The sequence below is a fragment of the Solanum lycopersicum genome, chromosome 1 (genome assembly GCF_036512215.1).
Source record: "Solanum lycopersicum chromosome 1, SLM_r2.1".
NCBI lineage: Eukaryota > Viridiplantae > Streptophyta > Magnoliopsida > Solanales > Solanaceae > Solanum > Solanum lycopersicum.
In genome coordinates this window covers 4,016,165-4,028,594 of record NC_090800.1, presented here as the reverse complement: position 1 = coordinate 4,028,594, position 12,430 = coordinate 4,016,165, and the positions used below count along the sequence as shown (strand labels likewise).

At 37.9% G+C, this 12,430-nt stretch overlaps 1 non-coding gene across 1 annotated transcript; it reads right to left on the bottom strand.

Moving 5' to 3' along the window:
* TRNAL-AAG (transfer RNA leucine (anticodon AAG)) lies at window positions 1-81 on the bottom strand. Its single transcript has one exon. It is a non-coding gene; the product is annotated as a tRNA-Leu (tRNA).
* Window positions 82-12,430: the final 12,349 nt, after the last annotated feature.

Genomic DNA, 12,430 nt, shown 5'->3' with positions numbered 1-12,430 from the left:
TGTTGAGAGTGGGATTTGAACCCACGCCCTTTCGGACCAGAACCTTAATCTGGCGCCTTAGACCAACTCGGCCATCTCAACATTTATTTATAATTTTCAACTAAAGTAATAAACATTATTCCTCGCTTATCAATCAAAGGAGACATGTTGAGAGCAAATGGAGTTGTGGATCATAGCTAAGATCTTCATGCTTCAAACAATAAATTTTTTAGTCGTCAATTAAATTTTGATAGGAGCAAGAATTTTTAGGTTTTTAAAGTTGTATTGTTCGATGGTTTTCATGTAATGTACATTGTTTTCTTTAATTGATTAGTTAAGCTTTTGCTGTTAAGAACTTAAATTCTATAGTTTTTTTTTTAGACTTATGTCAATAAATTTAGAGTATTTGCTAAAGTCCCGTGCAACATTTGACAACTTACTAATGAATCTATCACGATCTTGTAAGCTCAAGTAAGCCTTTAAAACTAAGATCGCTAAGAGAATGAAAGGAAGACTTGGAAAATTTTGAAAAAGGGCTTATATTACTCGGAAGAAAGCTTTACAATTTGTTGGATTGCTTGTTTCAAGCTTGAATAACTTAGAATAACTTACAATTTGTTGGATTGCCTTGCAAATGAATGACACCCTTATTTATACTATCTCCTAAGGGCCTAAGTGTAAATATTATTTATATTATAAGTCCCTTCATATTTACTTTTTAGTCCCTCTCTAGAAAAGTCTACACATTCTAGAAATTTCTAAACCTTTCCAAGAAAATATCTAAGTTATTCTAGAGAATTTTAAGAAATGCTCTAGCCTTCTTGATTAATCTAGAAGGTTCTAGAGTTCTCCGCAAATCTCTCCACAACTCTAGATCCTTCCGCCCTCATTTGAATACAAAATTTAATTGTCATGTGACGGAATGTGACACTTAGCTTATTATTGATGGGGTCGTATTACCCCTAAAGATGTATCATCGCATATTTACCGTGTATACATATTGTGTGAAAGAGGCTAGGGAAATTGGGGATGATATTTGAAAAATAGAGGAAAAAACTTGGAAAAAATAAGGGTTGATATACATTTTTATTCTTAACAGTAAAACATCCACAATAATTGAAGAATGTGATGCAGTGAATGTGACTGCTTCTTCTTTAACTAAAGGTCTCAATTAAAATAGAGGAGAAAAACTTGAAAAAAATGAAGGTTGATATACTTTATTATTCTTAACGGAAAAACATCCACAATAATTGAAGAATGTGATGCAGTGAATGTGTAACGACCTGTTTAGTCGTTTTGAGCAGCAGATTTTATTTCTGGAAAAACAGGCTGAGGCGACGGACCCCACGACGGACCGTCATGGGCACGACGGACCGTCGCAGGGTCTCGTTTCAAAACACTTAGAAAAACTGAAAATTGGGTACTGAAATCGACTCTCTGAACTTCGTAACGGAATGGCAGGACGGACCGTCACAGGTGTGACGGACCGTCACAGATTCTTCAGAGAAATTGAGTCTCTGAACTCTGTGACGGGCAGCAGGACGGACCGTCGCAGGCGCGACGGGCCGTCACAGACTGCGAAATCCCAGTCTGGGTCGGATTTCTTGATACGTTTTAAGGGACGTTTTTGACTATTCTTGCCTTAATTATAAAGTTAGTGGGTTAATGTTAATAAGTCTAATTACTTGGGGGTTAAAAGAGGTAACCTTAAGTTAATTAGTGGGGCATTATTGCCATCTTTTATTCTTAATTATATGTTAATTAGGGTAAAAGGAAGAGGGTTTTGAATAAAGAAAATAGAAAGAACAAGAGAAAGAGAGAGAGAGTCGAACGAGAAAGAGGAGAAACAAAGAGAAACAAAGCTTGGAGAAAAATTTGCTTGCTTGATCACTAATCTTCGGTGGAGGTAGGTTATGGTTTCTCTTACGATATTCGTAGTAAACTCTTAATAGAGAATGATATGTATTGATAATATTGTAAACCCTGCTATGTGCTTAATTGTATGCTTGCATGAATGTAATTATATAATTGTGATTATATAAGCATGATGAAGTTATTGAATCCCAAATCTTGCAAAATCTTAATCTCTTTGTTAATAATGAGGCCTTGGTATAAAAGAAGGCGTGATGAACTAAAATAATGGGATTGATGATGCCTTGGTAAGAAAGAAGGCTTGATGAATTGATGGAAGGAGATTAGGGGATCGGGTGTCACGAACCGACACGTATAATTAGGGGATCGGGTGTCACGAACCGACACATAGTATTAGGGGATCGGGTGTCACGAACCGACACGTAGAATTAGGGGATCGGGTGTCACGAACCGACACGTAGTATTAGGGGATCGGGTGTCACGAACCGACACGTAGTATTAGGGGATCGGGTGTCACGAACCGACACGTAGTATTAGGGGATCGGGTGTCACGAACCGACACGTAGTATTAGGGGATCGGGTGTCACGAACCGACACATAGATTTAGGGGATCGGGTGTCACGAACCGACACGTAGATTGAGGGAATCGGGTGTCACGAACCGACACATAGATTTAGGGGATCGGAGTGTCACGTACCGACACAAGAGGATTAATGAATATTGAGGGAGCGGAGTGTCACGTACCGACACAAGAGAAATAAAGATAATGAATCTTGAAAGATGTTAATATACTCAATCTAATGAACATGATTCCCAAATGAGTATGGTATCGAGGCTTGAGTCCTCATGTGTGAACTTGACGGTAATTGTTAATGATATAGTATTTGTTGTTGCTACATGTTGAGTATCATAGTTGATTTTATGATATTACTCGGTATATATTGATTCCTATTTTGAGTTGGCCGATGATATCTACTCAGTACCCGTGTTTTGTACTGACCCCTACTTTTATGTTCTCTTCTTGTTTATTTGTGGAGTGCAGCAAACGTGCCATCGTCTTCAACTCAACAGTAATTCAAGCCAGTCTTACTACATCGGAAATTCAGGGTGAGCTAATGCTTCTAGCTTGGACTGGATCTTCTTCTTCAAGTCTTGATGCCTTGAACTTCCGGCATGGACTAGCTTCTTATGTATTTTTAGATTCTTAGAATTAGTAGTTTAAAGTAGATGTTCTTGTGGTGATGACTTCCAGATTTTGGGAAATAATAGTTATTGAATTGGTTTTTATTAATGAGTTTAAGTCTTCCGCATTACTTTCTGCTGATATTATATTGAAATGTTAAGGTTTAGATTGGTTGGTTCGCTCACATAGGAGGGTAAGTGTGGGTGCCAGTCGCGGCCCGGTTTGGGTCGTGACAAACTTGGTATCAGAGCATTAGGTTCGTTGGTCTCATCACACAAGAACGAGTCTAGTAGAGTCTTAAGGAACGGTAGGGGGACGCCTTTACTTTTCTTTGAAGAGGCTACAAGACTTTAGGAAAATTCCATTCGTTCATTCTTTCGTGCTATTACTTGGATCCAATTGGTATCTAGGTGATACAAATTGGTATCTGACCATCTTCACTCTATTTCACGGATGGTTAGAACTAGAGCAACGACTGCGCCAACACCAACATCGGCAAGACAAGAAGCGTCTGAGCCAGCCACTGGGGCTGTAGCTCGAGGAAGAGTAGCGGCAAGAGGCCGTGGTAGAGGTCGTGGGAGGACGTCCTCTAGAGGAAGAGGACGAGCACCTAGCCCGTTTGATACTAGGGCGGTGACTCCTCCACCGACTGAGGAAGTGGTAAGAGAGGGTGAGGAAAGGGAGAATGAACAAGTGCAAAATGAGGAATTTCCACCCCAACCTACCCCAGAGATGATCAATCAGGTTCTCGCTTATCTTAGTGGGTTGTCTGATCAGGGTCAGGCCCCTCCAGTGTTTTCTGCACCAACACCTCCGGTTTCATAGGTACAACATGCAGCCATTATGGCTCCTCGTATGGATGCCTCATTGGACATAGGCACGTTTCCACGTCTGACTACTGGGCCCATAATGACAAGTGATCAGCATGAACTTTTCAGTAAGTTCTTGAAATTGAAACCTCCAGTCTTCAAGGGTGCTGAATCTGAGGATGCTTACGATTTTCTGGTTGACTGTCATGAGCTACTACACAAGATGGGTATAGTAGAACGGTTTGGTGTTGAGTTCGTGAGTTATCAGTTTCAAGGGAATGCCAAAATGTGGTGGCGGTCACATATTGAGTGTCAACCAACGGAGGCACCACCTATGACTTGGGCCTCATTCTCTAGCTTGTTTATGGAGAAGTATATCCCCCGGACTTTGAGGGATAGGAAAATGGATGAGTTCTTGAGCCTAGAGCAAGGTAGGATGTCGGTCAATGCATATGAGGCTAAGTTTCGTGCACTATCCAGATATGCCACTCAACTTTGTTTCAGTCCACAAGAGTGGATTCGTCGTTTTGTGAAAGGGTTGAGGTCAGAGTTGCGGATTTCAGCCTTACAGGTAGCGGCTACGGCAAAATCCTTTCAAGAAATGGTTGACTTCGATGTAATTCTGGGTATGACTTGGCTTTCTCCAAATTTTGCAATCTTGGATTGTAATGCTAAAACCGTGACGTTAGCTAAGCCTGGGACAGATCTGTTAGTGTGGGAGGGTGACTACACTTCCAATCCGGTGCGTATCATCTCCTTTCTTCGTGCTAAGAAAATGGTTAGTAAAGGGTGTTTAGCTTTCTTGGCACATCTCAAGGATGACACTACCCAAGTACCCTCGATTGAGTCGGTTTCGGTGGTCCGTGAGTTTCTAGATGTGTTTCCTGCAGACCTTCCTGGCATGCCACCGGATAGAGATATTGACTTCTGCATTGATCTTGAACCGGGTACTCGCCCCATTTCTATACCCCCTTATAGAATGGCTCCCGCGGAGTTAAGAGAGTTAAAAGCACAACTTCAAGAGTTGTTGAGGAAAGGCTTCATTAGACCAAGTGCATCTCCTTGGGGTGCTCCGGTTTTGTTTGTAAAGAAGAAGGATGGGAGTTTTCGAATGTGTATAGACTACAAACAACTAAACAAGGTAACCATAAAGAACAAGTATCCTCTTCCCCGCATTGATGACTTGTTCGATCAGTTACAAGGTGCTTGTGTCTTCTCTAAGATTGACTTGAGATCCGGTTATCATCAATTGAAAATATGGGCAACGGATGTGCCAAAGACTGCTTTTCGAACGAGGTATGGGCATTACGAATTTGTAGTGATGTCTTTTGGTCTTACGAATGCCCCTACTGCGTTCATGAACTTGATGAACGGGATTTTTAAGCCATATTTGGACCTCTTCGTGATCGTATTTATTGATGATATATTGGTATACTCAAAGAGCAAGAAGGATCATGAAGAGCATTTGAGAATGGTATTGGAAATGTTGAGGGAGAAAAAGCTTTATGCCAAGTTCTCTAAGTGTGAGTTTTGGCTAGATGCGGTGTCCTTCTTGGGGCACGTGGTTTCTAAGGATGGAGTGATGGTGGATCCTTCTAAGATTGAGACAGTGAAGAATTGGGTAAGACCTACTAATGTGTCAGAAATAAGGAGCTTTGTTGGGTTAGCTAGCTACTACCGTCGATTTGTCAAGGGATTCTCTTCTATTGCTTCCCAATTGACGAACTTGACTAAGCAGAATGTTCCATTTGTATGGTCGGACGAATGTGAGGAAAGCTTTCAGAAGCTCAAGACTTTGTTGACTACCGCACCTATCCTTACCTTGCCAGTAGAGGATAAGAACTTCATTGTTTATTGTGATGCATCCTATTCGGGTTTGGATGCAGTGCTAATGCAAGAGAAGAATGTGATTGCTTATGCTTCAAGACAATTAAAAGTGCATGAACGTAACTATCCAACTCATAATTTGGAATTGGCTGCGGTAGTGTTTGCATTAAAGCAATGGAGACACTATTTATATGGGGTTAAGTGTGAGGTCTACACGGATCATCGTAGCCTTCAGTATGTCTTTACTCAGAAGGATTTGAACTTGAGGCAACGGAGATGGATGGAGCTACTAAAGGACTACGATATCACTATCTTGTATCATCCGGGAAAAGCGAATGTTGTAGCGGATGCTTTAAGTAGAAAGGCGGGAAGCATGGGAAGTCTAGCTCACTTGCAAGCTTCTAGACGCCCATTGGCTAGAGAGGTTCAGACTCTAGCTAATGACTTGATGAGATTAGAAGTAAATGAGAAGGGAGGATTGTTGGCTTCTGTGGAGGCAAGATCTTCCTTTCTTGACAAGATTAAGGGAAGACAGTCTGATGATGAGAAACTGCGCAGAATTCAAGATAAGATATTGCGAGGAGAGGCTAAGGAAGCACAAATCGATGAGGAAGGTGTTTTGAGGATCAAGGGAAGGGTATGTGTACCCCGCGTCGATGATTTGATCAACACTATTCTGACAAAGGCTCATAGTTCAAGGTATTCTATACATCCGGGTGCAACCAAGATGTATCGTGACCTAAAGCAACACTTTTGGTGGAGTAGAATGAAGCGTGATATTGTTGACTTTATTGCCAAGTGTCCAAACTGTCAACAAGTAAAGTACGAACACCAAAGGCCCGGAGGAACACTTCAGAGAATGCCCATTCCGGAATGGAAGTGGGAAAGAATTACAATGGACTTTGTGGTTGGTCTTCCAAGGACAATGGGTAAGTATGACTCTATTTGGGTGATTGTTGATAGGTTAACTAAGTCTGCTCATTTTATTCCGGTTAAGGTGACTTACAATGCCGAGAAGTTAGCCAAGATCTATATCTCAGAAATCGTTCGATTGCATGGGGTTCCACTATCCATCATATCAGATAAAGGTACGCAGTTTACTTCTAAGTTTTGGAAAACATTGCATGCGGAATTGGGTACTAGGTTGGACCTTAGTACTGCGTTCCATCCTCAGACCGATGGTCAGTCTAAGCGAACGATTCAAGTGTTGGAGGATATGCTTCGTGCGTGCGTGATAGAATTTGGTGGCCATTGGGATAGCTTCTTACCCTTAGCGGAATTTTCATACAATAATAGCTATCACTCGAGCATTGATATGGCTCCATTTGAAGCATTGTATGGTAGGAGATGTAGGTCCCCCATTGGTTGGTTTGATGCGTTCGAGGTTAGACCTTGGGGTACTGATCTTCTGAGAGATTCGATGGAGAAGGTGAAATCTATTCAAGAAAAGCTTCTAGCGGCTCAAAGTAGACAGAAGGAGTATGCAGATCGGAAGGTTAGAGACTTGGAGTTTATGGAGGGTGAACAAGTCTTGCTGAAGGTTTCGCCCATGAAAGGGGTGATGCGGTTTGGTAAAAGGGGTAAGCTAAGTCCAAGGTACATTGGTCCCTTTGAAGTACTTAAGCGAGTAGGGGAGGTGGCTTATGAGTTAGCCTTGCCTCCAGGGCTGTCCAGAGTGCATCCGGTATTCCATGTGTCGATGTTGAAAAGATACCGTTGGGATTCAGTTTTTCTTGATGAGAATTTGTCTTATGAGGAGGAACCTGTTGCCATTCTAGATAGAGAAATTCGCAAGTTGAGATCAAGGGAGATTGCATCCATCAAATTTCAATGGAAGAATCGACCCGTTGAAGAAGCCACTTGGGAGAAGGAGGCGGATATGCGAGAAAAATACCCATATCTGTTTACAGATTCAGGTACTCCTTTTCGCCCTTGTTTTCCTTCTTGTGATCGTTCGGGGACGAACGATGGGTAAATTGGTATCTATTGTAACGACCTGTTTAGTCGTTTTGAGCAGCAGATTTTATTTCTGAAAAAAACAGGCTGAGGCGACGGACCCCACGACGGACCGTCATGGGCACGACGGACCGTCGCAGGGTCTCGTTTCAAAACACTTAGAAAAACTGAAAATTGGGTACTGAAATCGACTCTCTGAACTTCGTAACGGAATGGCAGGACGGACCGTCACAGGTGTGACGGACCATCACAGATTCTTCAGAGAAATTGAGTCTCTGAACTCTGTGACGGGCAGCAGGACGGACCGTCGCAGGCGCGACGGGCTGTCACAGACTGCGAAATCCCAGTCTGGGTCGGATTTCTTGATACGTTTTAAGGGACGTTTTTGACTATTCTTGCCTTAATTATAAAGTTAGTGGGTTAATGTTAATAAGTCTAATTACTTGGGGGTTAAAAGAGGTAACCTTAAGTTAATTAGTGGGGCATTATTGCCATCTTTTATTCTTAATTATATGTTAATTAGGGTAAAAGGAAGAGGGTTTTGAATAAAGAAAATAGAAAGAACAAGAGAAAGAGAGAGAGAGTCGAACGAGAAAGAGGAGAAACGAAGAGAAACAAAGCTTGGAGAAAAATTTGCTTGCTTGATCACTAATCTTCGGTGGAGGTAGGTTATGGTTTCTCTTACGATATTCGTAGTAAACTCTTAATAGAGAATGATATGTATTGATAATATTGTAAACCCTGCTATGTGCTTAATTGTATGCTTGCATGAATGTAATTATATAATTGTGATTATATAAGCATGATGAAGTTATTGAATCCCAAATCTTGCAAAATCTTAATCTCTTTGTTAATAATGAGGCCTTGGTATAAAAGAAGGCGTGATGAACTAAAATAATGGGATTGACGATGCCTTGGTAAGAAAGAAGGCTTGATGAATTGATGGAAGGAGATTAGGGGATCGGGTGTCACGAACCGACACGTATAATTAGGGGATCGGGTGTCACGAACCGACACATAGTATTAGGGGATCGGGTGTCACGAACCGACACGTAGAATTAGGGAATCGGGTGTCACGAACCGACACGTAGTATTAGGGGATCGGGTGTCACGAACCGACACGTAGTATTAGGGGATCGGGTGTCACGAACCGACACATAGTATTAGGGGATCGGGTGTCACGAACCGACACGTAGTATTAGGGGATCGGGTGTCACGAACCGACACGTAGTATTAGGGGATCGGGTGTCACGAACCGACACATAGATTTAGGGGATCGGGTGTCACGAACCGACACGTAGATTGAGGGAATCGGGTGTCACGAACCGACACATAGATTTAGGGGATCGGAGTGTCACGTACCGACACAAGAGGATTAATGAATATTGAGGGAGCGGAGTGTCACGTACCGACACAAGAGAAATAAAGATAATGAATCTTGAAAGATGTTAATATACTCAATCTAATGAACATGATTCCCAAATGAGTATGGTATCGAGGCTTGAGTCCTCATGTGTAAACTTGACGGTAATTGTTAATGATATAGTATTTGTTGTTGCTACATGTTGAGTATCATAGTTGATTTTATGATATTAATCGATATATATTGATTCCTATTTTGAGTTGGCCGATGATATCTACTCAGTACCCGTGTTTTGTACTGACCCCTACTTTTATGTTCTCTTCTTGTTTATTTGTGGAGTGCAGCAAACGTGCTATCGTCTTCAACTCAAAAGTAATTCAAGCCAGTCTTACTATATCGGAAATTCAGGGTGAGCTAATGCTTCTAGCTTGGACTGGATCTTCTTCTTCAAGTCTTGATGCCTTGAACTTCCGGCATGGACTAGCTTCTTATGTATTTTTAGCTTCTTAGAATTAGTAGTTTAAAGTAGATGTTCTTGTGGTGATGACTTCCAGATTTTGGGAAATAATAGTTATTGAATTGATTTTATTAATGAGTTTAAGTCTTCCGCATTACTTTCTGCTGATATTATATTGAAATGTTGAGGTTTAGATTGGTTGGTTCGCTCACATAGGAGGGTAAGTGTGGGTGCCAGTCGCGGCCCGGTTTGGGTCGTGACAAAATGTGACTGTTTCTTCTTTAACTAAAGGTCTCAATTTCGGGCCCTGAATATGAAAAAATTGTTGACAGAAAGCGCTTCAATGAATGCATCCTAATAGTGCAAACCAAAACTATTCGGATTTCAACAGAAATACCAAACACCAAATAAAAAAGGGATAGTTTTAAATATACAATAAAGTAATTAATTTACATAAATAGTCATGTTTTATTTATATAAAAATGGGCAGAAAATCATAGGAAATATAGATTGACTATATAATATAGCTTTGCAATAGTTATAGAAAGTATACACTGACGATACAATATAACTTACATATACATGAGCTATACACTGAATACACATTATGATACACTCAAAAAGTTGAATATAACTTAACTATACATGAAATATACACTGAATATACATGAAGTATATACTAAATATTCAATAACAATCAACTCAAATTCACCTCTAGACAGTCCCAAATTTAAATATGAAACCCCTTCAATGTTTAGAGTCTTTTGATATATAGTCTGCTCGAAACAATTCATCTTTGAGTTACACAGATTTTTTTTTTAGAAAAAAAAAACGCATTAGGAGAGCTGAAAAAGAAACCTAAATAATGAGGGAACATGCACATATACGATAAAAGTGGGCTGGAAAAAATGAGAAAAAAACAGATAAAATTTAAGAAATATCAAATATAAATAGATATAATAAGGCTCTAAGTTATAGTTTCGATAATTGCACTCTATAACTATAGTTTCATTTGCTATAGAGGTTGGGGTTTGTATATTTCAATTGTGAATACACGAATGATAAGTATATGCAAATTCTGTATTTATACATTCAGGAATTTTTCAAAATTTCCTTTGTACATTTTGCTTACCAATATATAAACAAGGTAATTTACTACGATCTTTTTATAAATCGTAAACAAATAACTAAACACATACAAAATTTTAAATTTATACAATCAGAAACCTAACTATACAAATTCTGAATTTATACAAATCAATGAATTATATAAATTAAACAAATAGCAAAAATTTTAAAAATTATAACCACGAATTATAGGTATTATAGATTAAATATTTATTATTCCTCATAATTTTTCCAAAAAAAGTATCCAAAAAGCCCATAAAAGGCCCAGCAACAAAGGGTGCTTTAGAAAACTAAAAGTAAATCATAAACATGGAAAACCTTTATTCACCTTGCAATAGTTAGAAAAAAACAAATAATTTATTGTTTTTAGTGATTCGAATTTGTATTCTCTCTATTTCTTTTTAGTTGTTATGTTGCGTTTTCAAAATTTGATTTGACTAATTTTTAAAGTTAATTAAATTACATTCATTCGTTATTTTAAAATAAAAAATTTGATATTCAAAAACTATATAAAAAGTAGTATAAATTGTAATTTTTTCCCCTTATCAATATGTATAATGTATAAATATATCGTAAAATATTAATCAAAAATCATATCATTTAATTCTAAAATATAAATTATGACAACTAAAATGAAATCGAGGGACCCACCCAAACAATAATAATTAACCTCCATTTCATCTTTTGTATTTTCTATCTACAAAATTAGAATTATTTTGACTGAGACTTGTAAACATGCTTTGTCTCTACATGTCTCCATTTTCAAATTTCAATTTATGAAATATTTAGACACAAACACATGGAAAAACTTTTAAGCTAGTGTTAATTAATTAATATATTTTTAAGCATGTGACCTTTGATAACTAATTTGAAATTATAGATTTATGAAAATAGATTATAAAATTTGCTTCAATTCCAATTATTTATTACTTATTTAATTAAAATTACAAAATCTACTTATTCCAGTACTATAAAAAATAATAGATATCGATTTTGAGCTTTGAATATATAAAAATTTCTTGGTAGTTCAAATTTGGAGAGAGTAAGATTAGAAATCCGAACTAGTAATATCAAAAATTAAAATAATAATTCAGTAGGAGACAATCTTTGTTATTAAGACGGATAAAATAGATCATCAGTTAATCAAGTGCACCATTTAATCTTGTTAGAACTCGCATTATATTAGATCAATTTTAATAAATATATACATAAAATATTTAATTTTTTGAAAAAGACCACATATAAATTCACTTAGCACCATAATTTTGAACAGTAAATTCACATCTATATTAGAAGAAAAAAAAGGAATATTCTTTAAATGCTTATAATACATATGATCCACTTGACACATGCCAATAATGGAGGTCAGACTAAAACAAGTCAAGAAGAAAAACACCAATTTAATAATTTGGACTATTTATTATGATAAGTCACATAACAAGCAACTCATTTATTTTAGAGGACCTAAAATAAATGTCCACAAAAAAATATAAGTGGCCTACTATTTTCTTCAAATTATTGTTAATAGTCCACATACATGCACTTTTTCAAAATCATATCAAACCTTAATTCATCCTCACAAAACTCCAAGAAGAAAAATAAACTTAATGTTATGTTCATTGTGACCATACATATATTTCCAATACCTCTATCCCTAATTACTTGTCTATTTTTTTCCAGTTATCTCTAATTGCTTATTCATTTCGACAAGTCAGAAAAGGAAAATTTTTAAACCTGTTATATCCTCAATTAATTAATTTGAAAAATATAGAACTTCTTGAAAGCCTTAAATTTTTAATTCACACACTTTATAATTAATAGGATTAAAATGGTAAATTTACTATGTCTATGATTAT